This window comes from Mustela nivalis, assembly GCF_964662115.1.
Source record: "Mustela nivalis genome assembly, chromosome: 15".
In the NCBI taxonomy this organism is placed as follows: Eukaryota; Metazoa; Chordata; class Mammalia; order Carnivora; family Mustelidae; genus Mustela; species Mustela nivalis.
In genome coordinates, this window is record NC_139034.1 from 19,737,014 (window position 1) to 19,761,579 (window position 24,566).

The window sequence follows — 24,566 nt, forward strand, 5'->3', positions numbered from 1 at the left end:
ACTGTCCTCAGAAGTAACCTCACACTACGTCACAATACCTACTTCATTCACCTCACTTTATCTCATCGAGTGAACATATCACCATCTCACATCATCACAGGAAAACCAAGGGGGAGTGTAGGACAATAATAAAGTTTTGAGGGGCGCTTTGGTGGCTCACTCAGTTAAGCGTCTGCTTTCAGCTCAGGTCACGATCCCACGGTTCTGGGATCAAGCCCCACATCTGGCTTTCTGCTTAGTGGGAGCCTGCTTCTCTCTCTCCCTGCCGTTCCTCCTGCTTGTGCTCTCTCTCTGTGTCAAATAAGTAAATAAAACCTTAAAAAAAAAAAAAAAGAAAAGCTTAAAAGATTTTTTTTGAAAGAGAAACAAAGACCACATTCACATAACTTTTATTATAGTTTATTATTTTGTTATAATTGTTTCATTTTATTATTGTTAATCTCTTACCATGGATAATTTATAAATTAAACTTTGTCATAGGTATGTATGCATAGGGAAAATACATAGTATATATAGGGTTTGATACTATCTGTGGTTTCAGACTTTTACCAGGGGTCTGGGAATATATAACCCACAGATAAGGGGTGACTACGTAAAATTCTTTGTAAGCAACAAAATTAGTAAACCCCAAGATGTTAAGTCACCTTTATTTAATATTTCAAATATATATTTTACCAAACCAAGAGTACTCACATTTTGTTTTACCTAGAACTCATTCAAAGCAAAAATTTTTAACTAATTCTCCATCCCAACAGTTACAATATTTTCCAATGTGCTTTAAGCAATAATAATTAACTTGGAATTGGTATGCTAATGGAAGACTTGAAGGGAACTTTTAGAATGCCTTTTTCCAGATCTATGGCTTTGAAATTGCCTTGACATTTCACATATTGACCTAGGATGTACATAAATAAGTTTACATATATTTATGCTTATATACACATGATATGCATATATGCAATACTACATATATATATTAGGTATGCATATATATGAAATAAAAGTTTTACAAAACAGTACTTATTCTGCCTATACACAATATTCTCTCCTATTTTACTACATTCAATTATATTTCCTCTTTTAAATTACGTTGATCATAACCTATTTAATTGATTTCAAAGCCGTTAATAAGTTGCAATCTATAGTTTGAAAAACACTCTCTCAGACAATTAAACATTGTACTTTACTTCAGGTTTCTTCAATTAGTTTGATACACATATGGACAGACTGTTTCACTTAGGAGGTGATAGCCAAAACCAATATATGACTTATATTGGGTCTATAAACTCATAAATGTTCTTCCTAGTAACCCATGCAGGCTTTCTCTATAAATTAGTGTGGTTGGTGTCATTGTAAATCTTATAGGCATTTCCTTTATCTGCAGAAAGTATCTATTTTCAAATGGAGAAAAGAATCCCCACTAAAAAGCAAACTAAATCACACAGTAAATCTAATAGAAAGTGATTAATGGGATTGGTTGTCAGCATAGTCCAGCTTCCTTCCCTCAAGAAGTGTGAATAGGACCTCAAATCCATCTTCATTAATATGTTACCACTTAGTGTGGTGTTCTAGAGATATATTTGCTAGTTAATAATTAATCAGAAGAGTCTTTACTAATAGTGGAAGAAGGGATAATGCATGGGTAGATCTGTCTTGCATAGAGAAAGATTTCCAACAATGACACCACAGTATCATGCCTTTAAGATATAAGAACAATGGCCTTTATGAAATCTGGATAGCATGATAGATTTTTAAGAGTGCAATCTTCTTTAGAAAAACAAGTTTTAGTCTTACTACATGAATAATACCCAGTACCTCCCTTCTGGTCCATATAACCTTAAATCTTCCCTATCATAAAATGCCCTGTACTTACCCTTCAGAATGTTCATCATGACTGTAATTAGTTACTTGATCATTCATTTTATGTCTGCTCTCCCACCTAGCTGGATAACTAATTCTCTGTGGAATGCACAGTGCCTAGCTGAGTGCTATCACATCAACCATTTTCAATAAACACTTGCTGACTGAAGGAGTGAATGGAGGAATGAAAGTGAATAAACATATTAGAAGGTTGATGATCATGCATTTTCTCTTCCTTCTTCTAGGAATATCCTTCCCACTTTCTTTACCTGAGACACTTCCATTCATTCTTTTTTTTTTTTTTTAAGATTTTATTTATTTATTTGAGAGAGAGAGATCACAAGTAGGCAGAGAGGCAGGCAGAGAGAGAGGGGGAACAGGCTCCCCGCTGAGCAGAGAGCCCGATGTGGGGCTCGATCCCAGGACCCCGAGATTGTGACCCGAGCTGAAGGCAGAGGCTTAACCCACTGAGCCACCCAGGCGCCCCTCCATTCATTCTTAAGGATACGGTGCAAATGCTACCCTTTCTATGAAACTTTCCCTGATCCAGTTACTCTTCTTGACCAGTCACCTTACTAGACCATTGTTCATTTTCTTTGCTCCTATTTCACTGTGTATTACTCATCTCTAAGAGTGTCTGTTGAATTGTACTGTTACCATTTCTTTGCATGCCTATTTTTGGCTTCCTCCACAAGACTGCAAAGCCCTTTCAGAATGAACATTCATGAACCGAAAATTAGAAGTTGGGCACCTTATCTATAGTACTTTGCACAGATGTTGACCATAATGAACTGTGTCTGTCAAAACCGATAGTTTCTGGAAATGTAATGTCATTTAACTAGTCTACGCCAAAAGGGAATTATTACAAGGTATTAGGCAGCTAACAAAATGTCTAGAAGAGGCAGGCTGTGTAGCTTGGGAGCTACTCAACCAACAATACTCAGTTGAACTGAGTAGAACACTCAATTTCTCTATGATCCTGTTCTAGCTGAAACCTCACTGCTGGCCAATGACAGGATCTGCAGTTCCTTTGTCCAAGTTTCCCCAGAAGAACCAAACATTTCACTACCAAACTTGCCAGAATATTCAGTCTCCTGCATATTTACACCAACCACTTACCACTCACTTCTTCTTTCCAAGTCTCAACTACAAAAAGGAGAACATGCACCACTCCAGAAGGTACCATCACAGCACAGAAAGCCTGTAAGCCATATACTGAGGCACAATTCACACAAGTTACATATGGCTGAGGAAGCATAGCTCATATGTGAAATCTTAACCTTAGAGGAGTCTAAGAAATGTAATTTAACCTTCCTGCCTCAGTGGTTCAGGAAGTCATAGTAAAAGGGGCAGGAGTGGGTGATGAGTGAGCCACTTTGCAGTTCCTCTCACATACATGCCTAATAAAAGTCAAGGAGGGAAGGAACACATAGAAGGTTGAAACATGAAGATCATCTTTTCTCCTCCGTATTCTGCTATTTAAGGTTTTCAAATTTAGCTTTTGAGTAACAAAACGTATCATTATTCCTTCAAAAATATTATTTATGTTCTTCTTTTCAGGCAATTATTTCCTTTGTTCTGTCTTTAGCATATCACCTTTTTCTAAATGTTTCTAATGCTCATACCATCTACGTACTTTTTTCAGTTTGGCATGTGATTTGACATATATTGCATTCCTTTTCATTTGTGTAAGAACATGAACCCTCTGATTATAACACATAATGACTCTGACTAACAACAACAACAAAAGATCCTCTCAAATGTAAAATCATAATTCTAAGTTATTTCCATCAGAACAGATAAATTGGACATAATTTCAATTCCTTCTTCTGTACTTGATACCTTTATAGCACATTAGAGACAACAATTAAGTTATCTAATTTTAGTATATTACATATAGCACTCTTTTGTCAAAATTCATAAGCCAAAATAAATTAATTTTTACATGGGTTTTAGTTTTTGACCCCCAAAGATCCAGCCCCAAATTATAGTGAATTTCCAACTCATGGCTTTCATGCACCCAGACTACATTTCCAAGGATAGAAGTATGCTCAGGGATAGGACTTATTCTATCCCTATTCAGACGCTGACTTCTTGAGTGATACAAGTGAGATATATAAGATATAGTACTCTAATTAAGTGTAATAAATAAACTATAGGAAGTGTTAGAAACTCACCCACAGGACAACCTCCCACAATAAAATTATTTGATCCAAAACTTCAATAGTGTTGTTGTTGAGAAACCTTGATAAGCTGAGACCTGGTATATGACTAAAATTTTGCTTGGTGGAAGGATAAGGGGAAGATAGAGCAGGGATCGTGGAATGACAGAAGACAATGTTCCAGGAAGTGAGAACCATTTACATGAAGAACCTCCACACTCCCTGATTCACCAATTTCTCTTTTATTGTTGTAAAATGCACACAACATAAAATTTACCATTTTAACCACTTTTAAGTATATAGTTCAGTGGCATGAAGTACTTTCACATTGTTGTGCAATGTGCACGTTGTTATGAACAAGGGTGTATAAGTATCTGTTTCAGTTCCCAAATTCAATTCTTTTGGATATATACCCCAAAGTCATTCATCAATTATTTTTATGTCTCAGCTAATTTCCTGGCATCACTGCAGTACTTGGTCTATGATAAGAACAACACCCACGATCCTTCCCATCATGACACTTACATTCTAGTGAAGGAAAACAATACATGAATAAGATCATTTCAAGAGAGTTCTATAAAGAAAATAAAAGGAAGTGATGTGGTTGAATATTCCAGTTGAATATGACTGGAACTTAGAGTGCTAAGAAGGGAGCCATAAGTTGGAAAGGTAGGAGAAGCCAGGTAAGAACCCTACATATTTATGGGCAATGAAAAGTTCAGGGGAGCTAAATGAATTACTCAATGTCACACAGCTAATAAATTCTACAGGCCAGGCCAGAACTCAGTAGCTCTACCTATCCTTACTCTATAGATTTTCTTTAGAGCAGCAAAGTTGGATGAGGGCAGATGTTTCTCAAACACAGCAACCTGCACCCTACCTCTCACACATCTGATCTTTTCCATCTGCTCTCATGATTCCTCCAGAATCAACACTGTGAACGTTAAGAGGACAGTTTAATTTTCTGCTCACCCACATTTATTCTATACCCAGCTTTGCTGCTGGTATTCCTCTTTGCTTATTTACAGAAACCTCTCACAAGTAGAAGATAAAATAGTATATTGATTCTAAAAAGAAATGTCACATTTCTCCATAGTCCAGCTCTAAAATAAACAAATTCTATTCTGTTAAAAAAAAAAATCACATCTGACCTGAGTAAGTAATATCTGACAAAATAGTGAAGCATTCTGTCGAACAATAAGAACACTGTTTCTTCTAACCCTTGCTTTCATTCAAGGTCATGTGCAACTTACATAAATATTACATGAAACCTGTTTTGCAAGAAATCACTGTCTATGACGATTTATAGAGACAGAAATACATTGGCAGAGTCTACCCTTTCAAATGCTATGGGCTTTTAATTTCTACCAAGAGGAAGAAAATGATCCTTTTTCACTAGGTAAACAGAGATATTTTTTCATGTAGGATTAAGACCTTAACACAGCTAATGTGTGCAGCCAAGATTTATCAAAGGTTCTTTACGAAAGAATGTGTCAAGGGACAAGATGTGTTGTAATTCATTTCAAAATCCAAACCTCATTGGTTGGATAAGCAAGAATAAGTTATAACACAAGTTTATATCAAGACAAATATATAAGATATTTTTCTTCTTTATTCTCATTTAATCTTTTGCTGTAATGTGAGCTGTTATAGAATTATATAGCAAGTAGTTATTCTTGGCTTTAAAAGCGCTTTATAAAAGGAGGCCAATTTTGCTGAATATATTTGCTCTATCAACAATTAGTTGCTGAACAACTATTATGTGTAAAGCACTTTAATAGGTGCTATTAAAATTGTTATATGTCATTGTGAAGCAAAACATTTTCCTACATATATTAGGTGATTGGTCTAGTATAATAAAGAAAAATACCCTGTATGAAAAGATTTAACATGCTTTAAAGAAGTTTTACATTATTATCAAAAATCCCATAATTACTGCCAAGAGACCTCTTATTTTTATCATTTAGAATCAACCTCAGATACAGCACTTTATAAATACACTGTTTAATGTAATACTACAACAAATAAAAAGGGCTTTTCATTGCCTTTTCCCTCTCTTACAGTTCTGCAGCCTCCTTTTTGCTTATTCAACACTCCACTCCTTTTTATGAAGTGCTGGGCACTGTGGATATCTTGAGGATACAAAGGTGAATAAGAAAGACAAGGTTGCTCTTTCGTTAAGTTGGCAGTCTGGTTGGAGTGACAAACAAATGACATGAAGTTCACAGACACTGTGACAGGGAAAGTAGATGTTACATTGGGGCACATAGCTGGAACGCTGAAACCAGCACAGGATGGAAAGAAGGAAACGGGGAAATGACAGGGAAAGCATTCCAGAGGAAGACACAAGTATTTCACCCCTTGTGAGCTTCTCCATAGTCTCACAATTAACACTGGGAGAACCCAGATTTTGAACCGAGGTTTTGAACCCCATTCCATGTGACTCTTCTGTAGCATACTGCTAACTTCCTCCTCATCCCCAATTGGCTCACTCTTGAGTTGGTCTTGCTTTCTTAAATCTCTTACCTAATGAGCCTAAGGGGGCCCAAGGGACTGTGCTTCCCAGTATATAATGTTACCTCCATTACTCTCAATTTTTTGCTGTCTTAGTTTTAGGAGTGAATTTCAATTTCTAGAGAGACTGGAGCATTCTTCTGAATCCTGGCAGGTTTGCCCAGGTCCCTGACTTTCTGTCTAGTCCTTGCCAAATTCTCCCAATCTCATCCCTACCCTTCCCAGGGATCAAGTTTCCAGTGCCCCATAACTTTCATTATGGGATAGGCCCAGAAAAATCTATCCAGTTGAGCCTCAAGGAAACAAATATCATTTCATGAGAAAAGTAGCCATATCCCCATGAACACTGTAATACAGCAGACACTGCTAAGCGTCCCTCCCTTGGGGTGGGATGTGTATCTGTAAGTGTAACAAATGCAAGTCATTTCAAGCTTCCTTAATGAAAAAATAATAATAATAATAATTGGAAAGAAGTTGTGTAGCTCAAAGTGAAGTGAAAATCTAAAACACCGAAGTCCAGAAAGACCAGAAACCAGAACTGTTCTGGGTACTTCGGTTGCAGGAATAAGAGCACCAAAACCTAACCACTAGACCACCAGGGATGCTGGTAGCAGGAATGAAAGGACAGTCTCTTCAGGAGGCCACTGCTAGGACAAATACATTCCCCAGTGTATTCCCCAATATTTATACTACTTTGAATACAATGGGGAATGTATTGAAATTGAATATTTGAATACATTCAATTTGAATTCAATTTAATTCCTTCAATTGACTATTCATTCATTTTCCTTCAATTCTAGGGAGAAGGCATCAGGTTGGCTAAGCTTAGGCCATGTGTCCACCATTGGCCAGAGGAAGATAGGTACCACTATTGACTATATCCTGTAAAAAAGAAGTGTTTATCCAAACCACATTTGGAATGCTGTGATCACAAAAAGGGAGAAAAGATACTGAGCTGCCAAAATAAAATTGTCCACTATAGGAGTCACTCTTCTTGCTGGATGAGTTCTCAGAGTCCCAGTCTTGTGGATTCCTAGTCTATACCTTTCTCTGTGCTTAACTGGATGAAGTTTCAGCATGCCTTCTAATTGGTTCCACATGGTTTCCAAAGCTCTCAATATATGAATACCAGGAGTCTTTGAAATATAATTCTCCAATAAGAAGTAAGCATAAATAATGGAAAAGAATCTATTTTTCTCCAGAATGGTAGATTTTTAGATACTAGAAATGTAAATAACAATGAGAACCCACAAAGAAACCTCTTTTTGATTAAAAAAAAAGAAAAAACCCTGTATAGTCATATCATTTAGAGCAACTCCTTAAGGAAAAAAAGTCATGCCCTGTGCTTTTCCCAGCACTCAATAGTTAGCCAAAATATTAACTAATAATCCCTCTGTCTATTGAGCTCAGAATCATTTTTTTTATTTTATTATTTTACAGTGATAAATATTTGTTTTATTTAAAATTATAAATACAGGGGTGCCTAGGTGGCTCAGTCAGTTAAGCATCTGCCTTCAGCTCAGGTCATGATCCCAAGGTCCTGGGATCAAGTCCCACATCAGGCTCCCTGCTCAGAGGGGAGTCTGCTTTTCCTTCTCCCTCTGTCCTTGCCCCCAACTTGAGCTCTCTCACTCTCGCTCTCACTTTCCCTCAAATAAATAAATAAAATCTTTAAAAAACAAAATAATATAAAATATAAAATTACAAATACAGAACACCAGGTAATTTTACAAAGATTAGAACTCTGATTTCTAATTTCCATTATTCTCCTCTGTATATTTAAAATTTATAAATATGTATTGGCTGTAGAAGATGTTTTTTTAAAAAAACTAATACTCAACACACTATCTCTTAATATTTATATTACATATTGATCTGTTTTCCTATTTAACCATTTAGAACTCCTAAATTTGTTCAGAAAATTAACTCTCACAATTACTGTTAATTGTTCTTGCATTTTACTTTTGCATTGATAAATATTATGTATACTTCAATCGTTTTTTGTTAAAATTGCAACTTTCTTTAAGTTTTTATTTTAATTCCAGTATAGTTAACATACAGTGTTGTATTAGTTTCAGATATATAATGTAGTAGTTCAACTATTCTGTACAGTATTCAGAGCTCATCATGTTAAGCATACTCTTTAATCTCCATCACCTATTTAATCCACCTTCCACCTATCTCTCCTCTGGCAACCATCAGTTTGTTCTCTATTGTTAAGAATCTGTGGGCCCCTGGCTGGTTCAGTCAGTAGAGCAGGTGACTCTTGATCTCAGGGTTGTGAGTTCAAGTCCCACAATGAGTTTAGAGATTACTTACAATCTTACAAAAAAAAAAAAAAAAAAAAGACTTTCTTGATTTATCTTTTTTCCCTTTTATTCCTTTTTTAAATTTTTCCTTTATCTTTTTATTATTTCTTTTTTATTTCTTAAATCCCATGAGTGACACCATATAGTATTTATCTTTCTCTGCCTGAGTTTTTCACTTAGCATTATACTCTCTAGCTCTATCCATAATATTCCAAGTAAATATATACCATCTCTTCTTTATCCATTCATCTATTGATGGACACTTGGGCTTGTTTCCTTAGCTTGACTATTGTAAATAATGCTGCAATAAACATAGGGGTGCATGTATTCCTTTGAATTAGTGTTTATATATTTTTTGGGTAAATACCCATTAGTGTGATTACTGGATGATAATGTAGTTCTACTTCTAACTTTTTGAGGAATAGCCATACTATTTTCCACATTGTCTGCACCAAGTCCCACCAACAGTACACAAGGGTCCTTTTTTCTCCAGATTTTCAACACTTATTGTTTCTTGTGTTTTTTGTTTTAGCCATTCTGACAGATGCAAGGTGATTTTGATTTTCATTTCCCTGGTGATGAGTGTTGTTGAGCATCTTTTCATGTGTCTGTTGGCCATCTTTGGAGAAATGTCTGTTCATGTCTTCTGCCCATTTTTAATTGGATTATTTGGTTTTTGTGTGTGTTGAATTGCATAAGTTCTTTAAATTTTGAATAAAAACCCTTTATCAGATATGTTGTTTGCAAATATCTTTCCTCATTCAGTAGGCTGTCTTTAGTTTTGTTGATTATTTTCTTTGCTGTACAAAAAATTTTTATTTTGATGTAGTCCCAATAGTTTATTTTTGCTTTTGTTTGTCATGCCTCAGGTGTCATATCTAGAAAAAGGTTGCTATGGCCAGGTAAGAATTATTTTTATTGAGGTATAATTAACATACAATATTGTATTAGTTTCAGGTATATAATATTATGATTTGATATTTGTATATATTACAAAATGATCACCATGATAACTCTAGTTAACACTTATTACCATACATAATTACAGAATTTTTTATGATGAAATTTTCAAGATCTACTCTCTTAGCAACCCTTAAATATGCAATATGGTATTATTAATTATAGTAGCCATGTAGCACAATAAGCTAAAATTTTTGAGCTGTTTTACTATTGCATTTATTAGGATTCCTCCAAATAAACTGCTATGAAGACAACACTTAAAATAACCTCTTTTCTTTTGGGTCCTCCATGAAAGCACAGATATCTTGAGGTATTAGCTCATTCTGTCTTCTCATGTATTTCTTTAAAGAATACCCACAAAAAAGACAGAAAATACTAACCATTTGTTGTTTTTGTTTTTTTTAATTCTCCTTATCCTTGAGTGCCTAAATGCTGGTCCTGGTGACACTCTCTAGAGTGAATTTCCTAAGACTTGAAATGGGAAGCCCTGATATCTATTACTATGACAAAGCTTAGTAGGGATGAGCCTGAAGAAGAGAGGGATAATGATGGCAATAATTATACTCAACCATGCACATTGAGCCCTAACTGGACACAGGTTGTGTTCTATGACCTTTGTATGCTATTGGGAATGATCTAAGACAGAGACATAATTACAGGAGAGAAAAGAAATAATTACTAGAGTCAAGTCCTTGAGTAGATGCAAAGGGATGGGAGCATGGGATCTAGGGTTCAAGTGGAGAAGTTGGCCTTAAGTAGGAAAGGGGTTGTCCATCCATAATAACATTCCATAATAAGAGAGATTGATGGATTTGGTTTTAGAAAGATGAAAGATCCTCTGATGATTGCTGCTATTTCTCAGAGAGATCAGAAGAAAAGAGAGAAGGGTATGTAGCTGTTGGAGATAAGAGGAAAATGATAGGCAACAAGGTTGCCACTATTACCTTTTGCAGATATAGAAGACCTTGTCACTAGAATCTAGGGAAGACGGGATAGCTATAAATCCCATATGGAATTGGGAAGATTTCTAAAGATACCCTTTCCAAGATACCTTTGAGGTTGTCCAGAACCCTTAGGGGATGACTGCAAGTTCTCATAAAGCAGACTGGGGCAGGACAAGGAGAAGGAGTATTTTCTAATATTATGACCCTAAGAGTATACTCCACCCCAGTAGATAGACCTTCTTTCTTTTTTTTTTAAAGACTTTATTTATTTGATGGAGAGAGAGAGATCACAAGCAGGGAGGGGTGGGGGGAACAGGCTCCCTGCTGAGCAGAGAGTCTGATGTGGGGCTCGATTCCAGGACTCTGAGATCATAACCTGAGCCGAAGGAAGAGGCTTACCCCACTGAGCCACCCAGGCACCCTGTAGCACCACCCCCCCCCACCGCCCAGTAGAAACTTCATAATATTTTTTTCTTCAATCCTGGGACTACACACTTCTTAAGGTAGGGTATATCTATGTTGTATCTTCAATATTAGGCACAAAGCCTGGAATGGAGAAGATGTTTGCCAAATATTCTATGGATAAACTGGTGGATAGATAGATGGAATGATGAATAAAAAATTATGATATTTTTTATATTATTTATATATTTCTGATTTGCCTTATAGAATTCTGTGTCACACATGTGTGATAGTGTCATACTTGGCTTTTGACCAAGCTCCTACTCAAAAACCAAAGATCTCCCAGACTTTTCAGAAGGATATTTTCACTAGTCCTAGAATGAAACAAATTTTCTATATTATCTACACACACTTATAACCATCTGATCTATCCTTCCTTATCACTTACTGGCTTGGTATGAGATATATTCTAATACTAAGTTCTTCCTTGAGCCCAAAGTCTGTTGGCGTGGTCAATTCAAAATATGTTCTACTCTCTTTGATCTAAGAAGTTACCTTAGTTGAGATGTCAATTCAGGTCACATGACTAATGTCCTCTGTTTACCTGATTCAGCATCTTCAGCTAGCAGGTATTCTTTTTTGGACCATGAGGGTACCTACTATACCTCTTGGTAGGCCAAAAGGGTCCAATTTTGACTTTTCATTTATCAAAAATCCTACCTATGCAACCCAGAGGCCATAGCATTGCTATTTCAGAAAAGCAATGTTTTCTTTTAATGCCTTAAATTCGTCTCTTCTAGATAATCTTAGGCACACAAAGAAACTCATTCTTAGAGAAAGAGCTTGTGTCTGATTTAATATCCTCAGCACTTAGCATGGTACCTATTGAAGGACTGAACACATGATTGACTAATGAATAAACATTGAATTATTCTAATGAGTGACCCACTCTGGTCTTTGGAATTCAATCTCCATTCCATGCTGTAGGAAAGGCAGCAACACAGAATCTTTATCTCAATAACTGACCTAACTTTCAACCATAGAGTTTAATGGTCTTTCCCCCAAGAATTAACCACACATGATTATCCTTCCAGCCCAATTTACTCCCACCCAGTAGGGGGGAAAAAAAAAATCAAACCACTTAGGGATTCTCAGTGTCTAGCATTGGCTGTTCTCAACTAAGAGAGGGCAAAATACATTCACTGCTTCTTCCAAACTCTACAATCTCTAGAAGGCAGCTACTTTCAATTTTCCTGGAGCTGTTCTTTAGTTACAATTTAATAGCATCTCCTGTACATGATTCCTCTTTCTAACACTTTCTTCTGTAGCCTACATTAAGTTTGAAATGCTTTTAATGAAGTGCCTGGGGAGGTGGGTGGGTACAAGCCCTAGAAATTATGTCAAGCACTACTTCCTTGTGATAGTTACAGATTTTCTTTTTGTTAAATATAAAAATCAAAATAAGCACTACCCAGCCCAAAACTGTGAAATAATTACAATGATCTACTTTCCCATTTAGCTCAAACATAGGCCAAATTCAATATTTTTCCTATAGAGGCAAAGCATAAGAAATTGTAAAAGCAAAGAACACCAGACTATAAGTCAACGAAGAGAGATTCTGTTCTAATATTCAATTTGCCTTGATCTGGGGAAAAGCATGTAACTTCTTTCACAGCTTTCTCCATATTGAAAATAAGGCATTTGCTTCCTACTGATAAAGAATTGTAGTGATATGATAATTGCTCATAAACCTCGTGAATCTTAATAACAGTGAGTATCACTTTACTTAACCAGTAATAGCTTCTTGGCATCTCCTGCACACGATTGCTCTTTCAAACATTTTCTTCTGTAGAGTCTACATTAAGGATGAAAAGCTTTTAACTAAGTGCACAGAAAAGAGAGGCAGCCTTTTTAATCATTCATAGAAAGGAATTAATAACAAACATTTTTAAAACATCTATAATTAAAACAAGTTATGCTTTAGGGGGAAAAAAATTCCATTACTTTCCCAGGGAAAGAGAGGCAATGAGCCAGTGCTGAGTCCATTTCTATGAGCCAGGCCTTCTCCCAGGTTTTGTCCACTGCTCTTCTTATCTGAATCCTCACAACAGCCCTTCAATGCAGTTTTGTTAGCCCCTTCTTGATATAGAGAAGATGCTAAGTCATTAAGACATCCAGCATGTATTTTAATAAAATACACCCAGCACATATTTTAATAAAATACAATTAAATATTTGTAACACTATTGCTTTCAAATATAGTATACTAAGATTTTTGGATCTCCTATAACCAGAACTCTGGCTTCTCTCCCAGATTTCTATCTGATGGATAAATGAAGGGTAAGCCCATCTCAAGGAAGCAGGGAACTGGAGGTCAACACAAAGACTTAATACACCGAACCACCATAAAGATTTCCACTCAGAGGGAAGAAACCTAAACATTTACCTACAAGCAACAGCCTTTTCAATCATTTATAAAATGAATTAATAACAAACGGTTTTTAAAAATCCATAATTAAAAAATCTGTGCTACCGACACAGAGCCACCACCCTATACACGATATCCAATGAAACGCTGAGAAATCACTATGGTAAGTTTAAGTCTTTCTCTGCAATGCTGTAGTGTTCTGATGTTGATTAGATCTGTTTTAGGAAGTAAAATGTTTAGGAACCAATTTCATTTTCTTTGCACATCTCAGTCATAGTGTGAGTCAATATTCAGGCCAACTACAAAATGATTACAAAGTCAGCCAATGCTGAGGGCATGAAGTCTATGAATCAAAGAGACCACCTGGAGATTTTCCTTCTATCAACCAAAATCATTGGCCTCAAACAACTAAGTTAAAGCCAAAAATGAATACACTCTCACTGCTTTCCTGCAGTGTGGTTTTGGGTGATAAAACATTCATTTTCAGTTGTATGGTCTTAACACGCTCAGAAATGAGACTTTACCATTGAGAATATTTTCCTTTAGATCACATTCTAGACAGCCAACTTTTCACATGTGTGCCACCAAATTTGGCCATTGAGGAAACTTTTCTAGTCGAAGTGCTTTATATAAAATAAAATGTCGAGTTAAAAGGATTGTAAGGCAATGCAACAGATTGGACTGAAAAGATAAAACTTGCTATGAATAAAGAGATAATATCATCCAATCATGATTAAAGAAAAGGTGTGTATTTATTAAAACAGGTGGGAATTTTGCTAAAATTTAAACAGGATAGGAAATTGCTTTACTCAAATTGTGACACAGACCTGAAAAGCAAACAGGTCCAATGAAATAAATTGTAGATATTTTTGTAAGCCCTAAGAGACATCACTCATTTATTCATTTGGCAAATATTTACTGAGCCCCCACTATGTTCCAGGTACTTCCCTAGGTACTAGCAATGCATAGGTATAGATATAGAAAGCACCTTCCCTCAAGGAATTTATATTTTGGTTAAGAAAACAATAAATAACTAAACCAAATATAGGTCAGAGAGTTATAAGTACCATGAAGAAAAATCAAAATAAAGCAAGGTAAGAGGAATTAGGCAGGGGACAGGAATTTTATATAGAGTGACAGGGAAATCCTCTCTGATAAATTAATATTTGGGTAGGAATCTATATTAACGGAAGAAGAGATTTCATGAAATTACCCGAGGAAAAGAACATTTTATGCAGAAGAAACAGTAAAGCTCTGAGGTAGACACAACTTTGGAATGTTTGAAGAATAGCTAATAGGCCAGTATGGCTTGAACAGAATAAAGGGGTGACAGAAGATAAGGTTGGAAAGTCACCAAAGGTCAGTCCATGTATGACCCTAAAGGACAAATTAAGACACTGGGTTATATTCAAAGTGGGACAGGAACTCATCAAAAGTTCTGAGCAAGAGAATCACTAGACTGTATCTCTGTTTTTAAAAAAAAAGCTCCAATTGCTATGTGGAAAATAGACTAAATGAACTGGATTTTTACCTAACTATATACAAAAATAAATTCCAGATGCACTAAAATCCTAGATGTGAAATATAAAGTTTAACTCTTCTAGGATAAATCGTGAGAATATACTTATGGTTTTAAGATACAGTAGAATTTCTGAAACTAAGCACATCAAAGGAAAAAGGAGGGAGAGAGGGAAGCAGACAAACACACACACAAAGAGAAAGAGAGACATGGAGAGAGAAAGAATTATAAAGGAAAAGATTGAATGTTTGACTATTTTAAATTTGTAAACTTCTGTTATTCAAAGGATGTCATAAACAAAGTGAAAAGACAGTCACAGCCCAGAATAATGTATTTTCAATGAATGTAGCTAATAATATCCTGAGTATATCAAGAACTCCAATGTCAATAAGAAAAACAACATAGTAGAAAAATGGGCAAAAGCTTTAAATAAATATTTCAATGAAGAGGACAGGCAAAAGGCCAGGAAACACATAATAAGATGCTCTACCTCACTAGTAATCAGGAAAATGCATATTAAAACCATATTAAGATAACGTCACTCATCATATTAGCAAAAACCAAAAAATCTGACATTATCAAGAAATGACAAGAAGGTAGAGAAGCAAGAACATTTCATTCACTGCTTGTAGGAGTGAAAAATTGAAACAACTGCTTTGGAGAGAATCTGACAATATTTAGTCAAGTCAAAGATGTGCATACAGTATGACTCAGAATTTAACACCTATATATCCCAAAGAAACTCTTACAGGAGTGTACAATGGATACAATGGAGACACACAAAATAATGCTCACTGTAACTTACAATAACCAAAAGTTAGAACAACATAGTTGTACATTAACAGGAGAATGAATAAATCATAACATATTTAGATAATAAATATTAATATAGCAGTAAAAATGAATTGTGAGCTACATATTTCAACATAGATAAATTCTAAACAAATGTCCCTGTGCAGAAAAAGAGCAAGTTACCAAAAAACTATGCACAAAGTTTAATGACATAAAAAGAATATGAATATATAAAGAAAGACAGAGAGACACAAAAATAATGAATACCGAAATCAGGACGAGGACGTGTCTGTGTTTACTTTGGGTCTCGCCCACCCACCATCTCCCCAACCACCCAAGAAGCAGATACCAAGTTGGGATTAGATGGTAAGAAACTTTTTAGGGAAAATGGCTGTGAAGGATAAAAGGGAAGGAGGAGGAGTAGGCAGGACACGTCACACCAAAAGCCAGAGTTGATACCTATGAAAGGAGACAGGGAAAGAAGGATTGGGTGGGAAGAGCTCAGAGCAGTAGCATTTAAGAATACTGTAGCCAGGGGAAGGAAGGGAAAAAGAAAACAGGAAAGGGAGATAAACCATAAGAGACTCTTCATCACAGGAAACAAACTGAGGACTGCGGGAGGGGAGGAGGGTGGTATGGAATAACTGGGTGGTGGACACTAAGAAGAGCACTTGGTGGAATGATCAGTGGGTGTTATATAAGATTAATGAATCACTGAACTCTACCTCCAAAACTAATAATACAATATGTTAATTAATTGAATTTAAAAAAAAAAAAATGTCATGGCCAGGCCAGTGAGGAGTCCTTAAGTTAGTGATCTAACTCACACATGAATCACACATGAATGGGCCTGAACCTGTATTCCACTGAGCTCAGTCATTGCTGGGAGCAGCCTGGAAGAACCGAAGACAGTGGTTAATTTGGAGGAGAATCATCTGGGATCATTATCACTATGGTTTTCCAGCTGGGGATGTGGGTGGTCTAGTTTTCACGGGTGTCATATTGGTTCTCTCTGAGCGAGAGTATAAGGGAGGAGGATGTGATCCAGGGGAGATATAAAAGAGCTCTAAATATATTTGTGATATTTTACTTCTGAATCTGGAGAGTGGGGATGTAGATGTATACTTTGTTTAGTCTCTTTATTTCAGGCTGAGGGTGGGAAAATGGGAGGTTAATAGGTTAATAACATTGGACAAGGTTTTCCTGATATTTTGCTGTAATGTGGAGCACAGCAACAGGATCGAGGGAGCCTTCTTGGTTCTGATTTAGTTTATGGGTAAATCTGATACATGAAAAGGAGGGAAAGATGTAAGAGTGAAGTCCTTAAGTGCTAAGAGAGGATGGGTTCCATGCACCAGAGGAAGGAGTTGCCGCTAGGTCAGAACAGGTAAGTTTATCCACCCTTGAGAAATCAGGCTGGACTTGCGGGAGAAATGCAGGAAAAATAGATTTTGTGGTGGGAAGATGAAGACATTCCTTAATGACTGCTTTTATTTTCTCAGTAAAAGAAGCAGCCAAATGATCAGCTGATTGTAAGGCAGAGGAAAGTGGTTTTGGAGGTTTGAGGAGAGTTCAACTGCCAAGGAGTCCCAAGGGCTCACTTGAGGTTTGTGGTCAGAGATTCAAAATGAAACCAGTTGGCATGGTTGTGTGCTTTCTACCAGCCATAAGCAGGTGCTAAGATGTAGGCTCGAGGTTGGCCCACAGGGCGGAGGATTGGATTTAACCAAAGCAGGCTTTGCCAGGCGAGTACAATGAAGAAAGGAAAGGTAGAGGGATTTGGGGGTACAGGGAAAGGCAGTATCACAGTGATGGACTATGGGAAGGGAGCATAAGGCATCTTTTAACTTTTTCCTTTACTTTGTATTTTCTGAAAGATGGAAGTTACAGCTAAGAACTTGATAAATTTCAGTTAAGCATTTTCGGCAAGATTACTTTGTAGGCAATGCTGTGAATTTTGTATTACAACACATCAGGAGGCACAGAATGTCTGGCCATCCTACTAGTTTGACGCTATAATTGATCTCCATGAGAACAATAAATAACAGGGGTAATACTTTGCAAATATGCCAGCTCAAATATATGAATCTCTTAACTGTGTGTCCAAAAAAAAAGTTTAGTACCCAAAAGTATGATGCAAACACAAAAACTTAGAGACCTGCTGTTTCAGAAGGTTATAGCATTTTTGACACTGAAGGACCCACAAGCCAGAGTGAGTGTTAGAGTCACTGTTATTGAAAGTGCAGGATCCCAGAGTGGGGGAGAATCATGGAGAATAGGAGGAAGCTATACCTCATTTTATCCCTTTCCTCACTTTACGCCTGAAACTAAATAAATCCACTTTCCAAATCTAAAGGTTCTACCTCTTTGTGGCTTTTGTCACTACATGGTGAGACACCTCTTTCATTTATATTCCAGAACTCTGGGCAATAGGTGGTCTCTTTTTCAGTTCATCTAGCAAGTTTATAATTTTGGAAATTATGAGGGGGTGGGGTTATACTCTGAAAATCTTCTTCTGTGATCTTATTGTATCCCCTTGAGTATTTGCTTTATTTATTTATTTGTTTGTTTGTTTGTTTATTTATTTATTTATTTTTAAGTACAGTTTTTTTCTGATCTTCTGTTAGCTCCTGTGACATGGTGACTGAGCTTGGACATCCTCCATCAGGCTACTGTAGCTTCTTAAGGATGGTTTAATTTTCCTTTGTGATTTCTACTTCCAAAATATACTCTAAATTACAATCACTTCTTACTGTCCCCACTACTAACACCCCAGTCCAATTCTTCATGTCTTGCCTGGATTTCAGCCACAGCTTCTGAATGTACTGATCTCCAGCTTCTACATCTTCCCCACCCCTCACCATAGCACCCTGAAGGATCCTTTTAAATTCCAAGTCAGATCCTGTTACTTCTCTGCTCCTTTTCCTTGAAGGGTTTTCCAGTTCACTAGGCATAAAAGTCAAAGCTCTTACAATGGCCGACAAAAGCCTTACAAGATATGGCCTTACTCCTACTCTTTGGGTAGGAGTTGCTCCTACTCTTTCTCTGCTTGGGCTATTCCTATTCTTTCTCTGCCTCTGTCCTATGCTGGCAAAGGAAGTGATAGGTCTTGTTTATCTGAAAGATGCTAAGTGTGCTCCCATGTTGGGGTCTCTGCCCTGGCTGTTTCATCATCCTACAGGGCTCCTTCATCTTGGCTTACCTTCCTGACTTCAATTCTTTGCTCGGTTGTCATTATCTCAATAAAGCCTTCCCTAACTACTCTATTTAAAACTATAACATTTCTGGGGCACCTGGGTAGCTCAGTGGGTTAAGCCTCTGCCTTCAGCCCAGGTCCTGATCTCAGGGTCCTGGGATCAAGCCTTGCATCGGGCTCTCTGCTCAGCAGGGAGGCTGCTTTTCCCCTCTCTCCCTCAGCCAGCCTCTCTGCCTACCTGTGATCTGTCTGTCAAATAAGTAAAATTTAAAAAACAAAAACAAAAAACTATAACATTTTTGCCTGCTCAGGACTTTTGTTTTTTTATATCGCTTTATGGGTTCTATTTTCATCTTTACCATCCTACCTAAATTACATATTTATTGTGTTTATTATTTATGTATTGTTTGCCCCTCCTGCTAGAATATAAGACCCATGTGCCAGAGATGTTTCTTTTTACTCACTGATGTGTCTCAAGTGCTTACAATAGTATCTAGAAGACACTGGGTATTTAACAAACATTTCTTGAATGAATATGGAATAAATGATTCCTTTTTTTTTTAAGATTTTATTTATTTATTTGACACAGAGAGAGATCACAAGTATGCAGAGGCAAGCAGAGAGAGGGGGGAAGCAGGCTCCCTGACAAGCAGAGAGCCCAACGCAGGGCACAATCCCAGGACACCAAGATCACCACCTGAGCCAAAGGCAGAGGCCCAACCCACTGAGCCACCCAGGCACCCCGGAATAAATGATTCTTAAAATTATCCTTTATCCAAGATTTGTCTGTTTCTCTTTTGGCCACTTTGTTTTTACTGTTTCTCCTCTGTGCTGTTTATTTCTTCAAATATCTGGCAGTCCTGAGATACCCATTTATATTTATGAATGAAGGCAGCTATGATGCTGTATCTCTGCAAGTACAAAGGTCTGTTTCTTTTATGCTATATTATTTATTTATTTTAAAGTCTGTTTCCATTAATGGGGGGCTGGTGACAAGCAAGCTTTCACCCAACCCTACCAACCCACACAGCCCCGTCATCAGGCTGAACTGATGAGGGCTATATCCTGTTTGCCTATACCAATTCCACACCACAACAGAGCAATTTAGCCTGAGAGTAAACAGAGGAGGCCAGGAACTCTGTGTATTAATAACGGAGAGAACAGGAAGGAAGGTAGAGAAGGCACATCTGTTCAGAAGATACCCCTTCAAGGAGTCATTCCGGTGGGTCCGTCCTTCACCTTTCTTTCTGACTATATACCATATCTCCAAGACTCTGCATGAGGAACTCTTCTTTCTCTCAAGGGATAATTCTCTGCTTTAGGCTTCAGCACATATTTGGCATGAAGAGCTCTCCAGTCTAGTTTATTTCACTGCGTAACCCCATCATTTTTCAGTCTTCTAGAAATTTTCTACCAAATGGACTAGACTGTTGCCCAACCTATATCATGTTTTTCTCTACCTATGATGACTCTATTCCCTTGTATATGTTTTAACTAGGGTCGTCATGGAATTTAGGGAAAAACATGTAAAAACAAATCATTAGTCCTCTATCTTGACCAGAGACAGAAGAATCTCTGAGGACACAGTAGCACTTGTGGAGAAAAAGAAAAAACCATTTATCTGAAGAAAAGAAAACTCATAAGTTTCACTTCAGTTTCTTTTTTTTTTAAATTCAAGTAAAATCACACTTCATATGTTGAATTTTAATTTAATGCTTTTAAACATCCAAGCAGAAACTTCCTCTGTGAACACCAGAGAATGTAGATATTCTCATATAGCAGAACATTGTCTTCATCCATACCATCATCAAAATGATGGATGGAAAGGAATGAGAGGTGATTAAAGACATCAAATATTTCTACCATTCAACCACAAAACCCCACAGACAGATATCTGGTGTATACATCATACAAATTCACGTATCTGCTTTATTTTAGAATTCTTTATAAAGATTATATAAATCCCTTACTTCAATATGGTCTTTGTATTTGCAATACCCAAAGGACAATGGAAAAACTGATTTTATAGCATACTCTGCCATTTAAAAATACAATGTATTTTATCCTTGGTAATAACCACAAAATGATAAACTGACAGTTTGTAAATGTATGTCAAATTTCTTTTGTTATCACCAAATTGAAAAATATTTCTAAATACATTCCCTGGTGATGACTTTGGTATCCTCAAATCTTTGATTCAACTATGTTAGGAATCTAAAGAAATATACTTTAGAATAAATTTCTTGAAGATGAAAAATTTCTTATAGATTTAATTCATTCTAATGGTTAAACCGTTCCTTGTTTCCCCAAGTTAATTGTAAAATAGAATAAACATGAACTGGATTACATTGCAACAAAAGTGATACAGGAGACTATGATGTTATACATAAATTGTCACTATAGGCATAGTCTCTAGAAAAAGCAAAGGTTGTTACAATGAAGATAGGGGCTGCTCTTTGAAGAGAATGCAAAGCTCTCCAACGGGTCATTTACAATGTTTCTTCAAGGCACTGATCTAAATTAGTCTTACCTTAAAACCAATGAAACAGCAACAGTCATTAACAAAGTAGGTGGCAGCCTACCTGGCTTAATTGGAAGGTTTCCTCCAGCTCTCTCTTTTAATGGAATGTCATAGTGCCATCCACAAAATCTGACCCATTCTTTGAGCCTTTCAGGAGGAGCCTAGTAAATAATGAGAAGGTTCTGGGCAAAAAGATGGAACTTACAGCTAGAAGAGAGCCTAACAGTCATGTATACCTGATTTTTACCTCCAATTATTATCTATGTGACCTCTACCAATAAATTCTTTCATTTAAGGCTCTTATAAATCAAAAATCACTCAAACTCTCTTAAGTAAGAAAGAGAATCTATTTCAGATTTAGTGAAGCTTCATAGGAAACCAAAAAGAAAAAAGAAAAAAAAAAAAGGCAGGCCAAAGATGGGTAGAATTCAAGGTAACTTTGGGAGTGACCACTTTCTGACTTCCATTTGTCTCAGCATATCTGTGCTTCTTGGAACATGTCTGTCATTTTCTTTTGGGTTGTTCAGATTCCTCTGCTTACTCGTCTTAAGCCTGACCATAAATGGCAGCATCCTCATTAGGCCTATAGATCCTTAAGTCAGTGACTTACTGCCAGATATTTTTTATTTTTTGGTTCCACATCCAGAGAGGAAAAACCAGATTGTGGTAGATAATCCCTTCCTACCAGACCGATCTACTGGATTCCTACATCACTGACAAGCAATAAGGACCAATCCTAACCAAGGTATTTACACCTGGCCCAATATCTGCAGCCAGGGAGAGAGTGATCACACAGGAAGTAGGTCTATCCAGAGGGGCCAGGCAGCAGTGAGGCAACAGGACATGAAAGGTTCTAGTAAACTTTTTTAATTTCATTTCCAAATCTGCAAAACCTGGGCAAGCAATCTGCTTGACAAATTTTGGGGGCAATTGAGTATTTTTGTTGACTTTTTACTTAAATAGACTTAAAATGGTGTATTGCTCTTTTGTTGCTTTTTGGCAAACACTATCACTTTATTTACTTGATATAGTTGACATCACTGATGGTGATTATGTTGACATTTGATCTTCACTGCAAAATTAGCATACATGAGTATTGGCTCCAGAGTACATAAACATTGCCTGGACTTTCGGAACATCTCACTGAAACAAACATATTTGACAATGCACATTTGCAAAACATTTTATAGCTTACAAAGTGCTCCACATGGAGACCATCATTTCGTGTGGTAATCTGCAGTGGCCACATACGTTGCATAGGCTTCCCTTCCAAAGTCTTATGTTCCTACCTCTGTTGTTTTGAGGCCAGAGCTCTGTTCAGTGGCCTCAGATATGCTCGTGCTGTTTCTTTAAGAACGAAGGCTGCCAAACACGTAATCATGATTCAGTTTAGGGTTTTAAAACAATAAAAATAAATCCATAGGTGAGCCCAGTGTTCACTGGCAGAAAACACTCAGGACGGAAATACTCTGGGAAGTCAGGGAGCTGGAGAAGCCATGGCCTAATTTTAAAGTAAAGCAGAAAACTTAAGAGATTAACACAGTTTAGTTCAGAAATTATCTTGAGTTTGAGTTTCCTGATTATCCAAATATCAAAGTGTTACCTTTTACTCTTGCTTATTCCAAGGAAGGTATCTTTTACTAATTTAAAATTAGTAATTTTAAAAATAATTTTTAAAATTATTAAATTTTTAAAATTTAAATATCTTGGATAATGGGGTACCTGGGTGGCTCAGTCGGTTGAACGTGTGACTCTTGACTTCAGCTAAGGTCATGATCTCAGGGTGGTGAGATGGAGCCCATCAGGATCTGTGCTCAGTAATAAGTCTGTTTGGGGATTCTCTCTCTCCCTCACCCCTGCTGCTGCCCCCACTTGCACTTGCACACATGCATGTGCTCTCTCTCTCTAAACAAATAAAATCCTTTTAAAAATATTGTATAATAATGACCATATCTGCGTGACTTCAGAGGTGAAAAAGTAGCCTATAGTCTTCTTACAATTATCTTAAAGAATCAGGTGCCCTGGTGACTGTCTTAAAGCCCCATCAACAAATTATTGCTATACTCCTCTGTGGGTTCTTCCTATTTACAAAAAAATACTGCATGTAATTGCACTAGTGAATTGTATCCAGGATTCACGTTTAAGTATGATTTTTAGGGATACAGTATAAAAGCAATCTAATAGCAACTTGTGTTGGATGTGCTTCTTATCAGCTTCTCAGTTTCCAAACTCATCAAATATTGAAGTTGTTGGAGCCAAAACCAACCCTCTAACACCTGAAACATTTATTTGGAACTACACTTAGAATACAAAGAGCTAGGACAGGAAAGAAAAACAAGTCAATACAACCACAGTGTTCTGTTTTTCCCAGAATGTGTGTTCTGAAAGAAATATTGAGATGCAGTCAAAGACTGAGTGTCATGTCTGTTGTTCTCCAGTTCTTCCGACCACCCCTGCCCCCAAGCAAGTGGTAGCAAGTGTTGCATTACCACCCACTGCAGGAAGTCCCTCTCTGGAAGCATGAGTACTGGGAGCCACATCCTAGATCACTGTGTGGCTTAGCTTCTTGATCTGCCTACCTTAGAATGGCATCATAGAGTAATGTCTGACTCACTTACTTCAGCCGGCTGTCTAAAGTATAAAAGAGAATCACCTAAGTGAAACTATTTTGAAGAGCTGAAAACTGCTGTACAAAATCAGGAATGAAGTGAAGGTAGGCTATTTTTGCTCAGAACACAAACATTGTTTCTGCTCTTTGCCACTGAAGAGAATCCTCAAACTAAGTAATTCTCTTTTCTTGGATATAAATGCTTTGGGAAAGAATGTTCTTACTGTGATATATTACCTCACCTCCATCCCACTAGGCCTTTCAGAATGCTGTTGACATTTTTCTCGACATATTTGAGGATTTTGCTGACATTTTCCTCAGGGCCCTTTCAGCTTCTGACTACAGCACAGTG

At 36.9% G+C, this 24,566-nt stretch overlaps 2 long non-coding RNA genes across 2 annotated transcripts in view; one reads left to right on the forward strand and one right to left on the reverse strand.

Moving 5' to 3' along the window:
- Positions 1 to 7,520, forward strand: part of LOC309848595 — a 57,764-nt gene extending 50,244 nt beyond the window's left edge. The window contains exons 4-5 of the long non-coding RNA XR_014303155.1: positions 6,086 to 6,169; positions 7,337 to 7,520. This is a non-coding gene — a long non-coding RNA (uncharacterized lncRNA). The remainder of the gene's footprint in view (positions 1 to 6,085; positions 6,170 to 7,336) is intronic.
- Positions 1 to 24,566, reverse strand: part of LOC309848597 — a 244,896-nt gene that overhangs the window by 154,475 nt on the left and 65,855 nt on the right. The gene's annotated exons all lie outside the window — the stretch shown is intronic.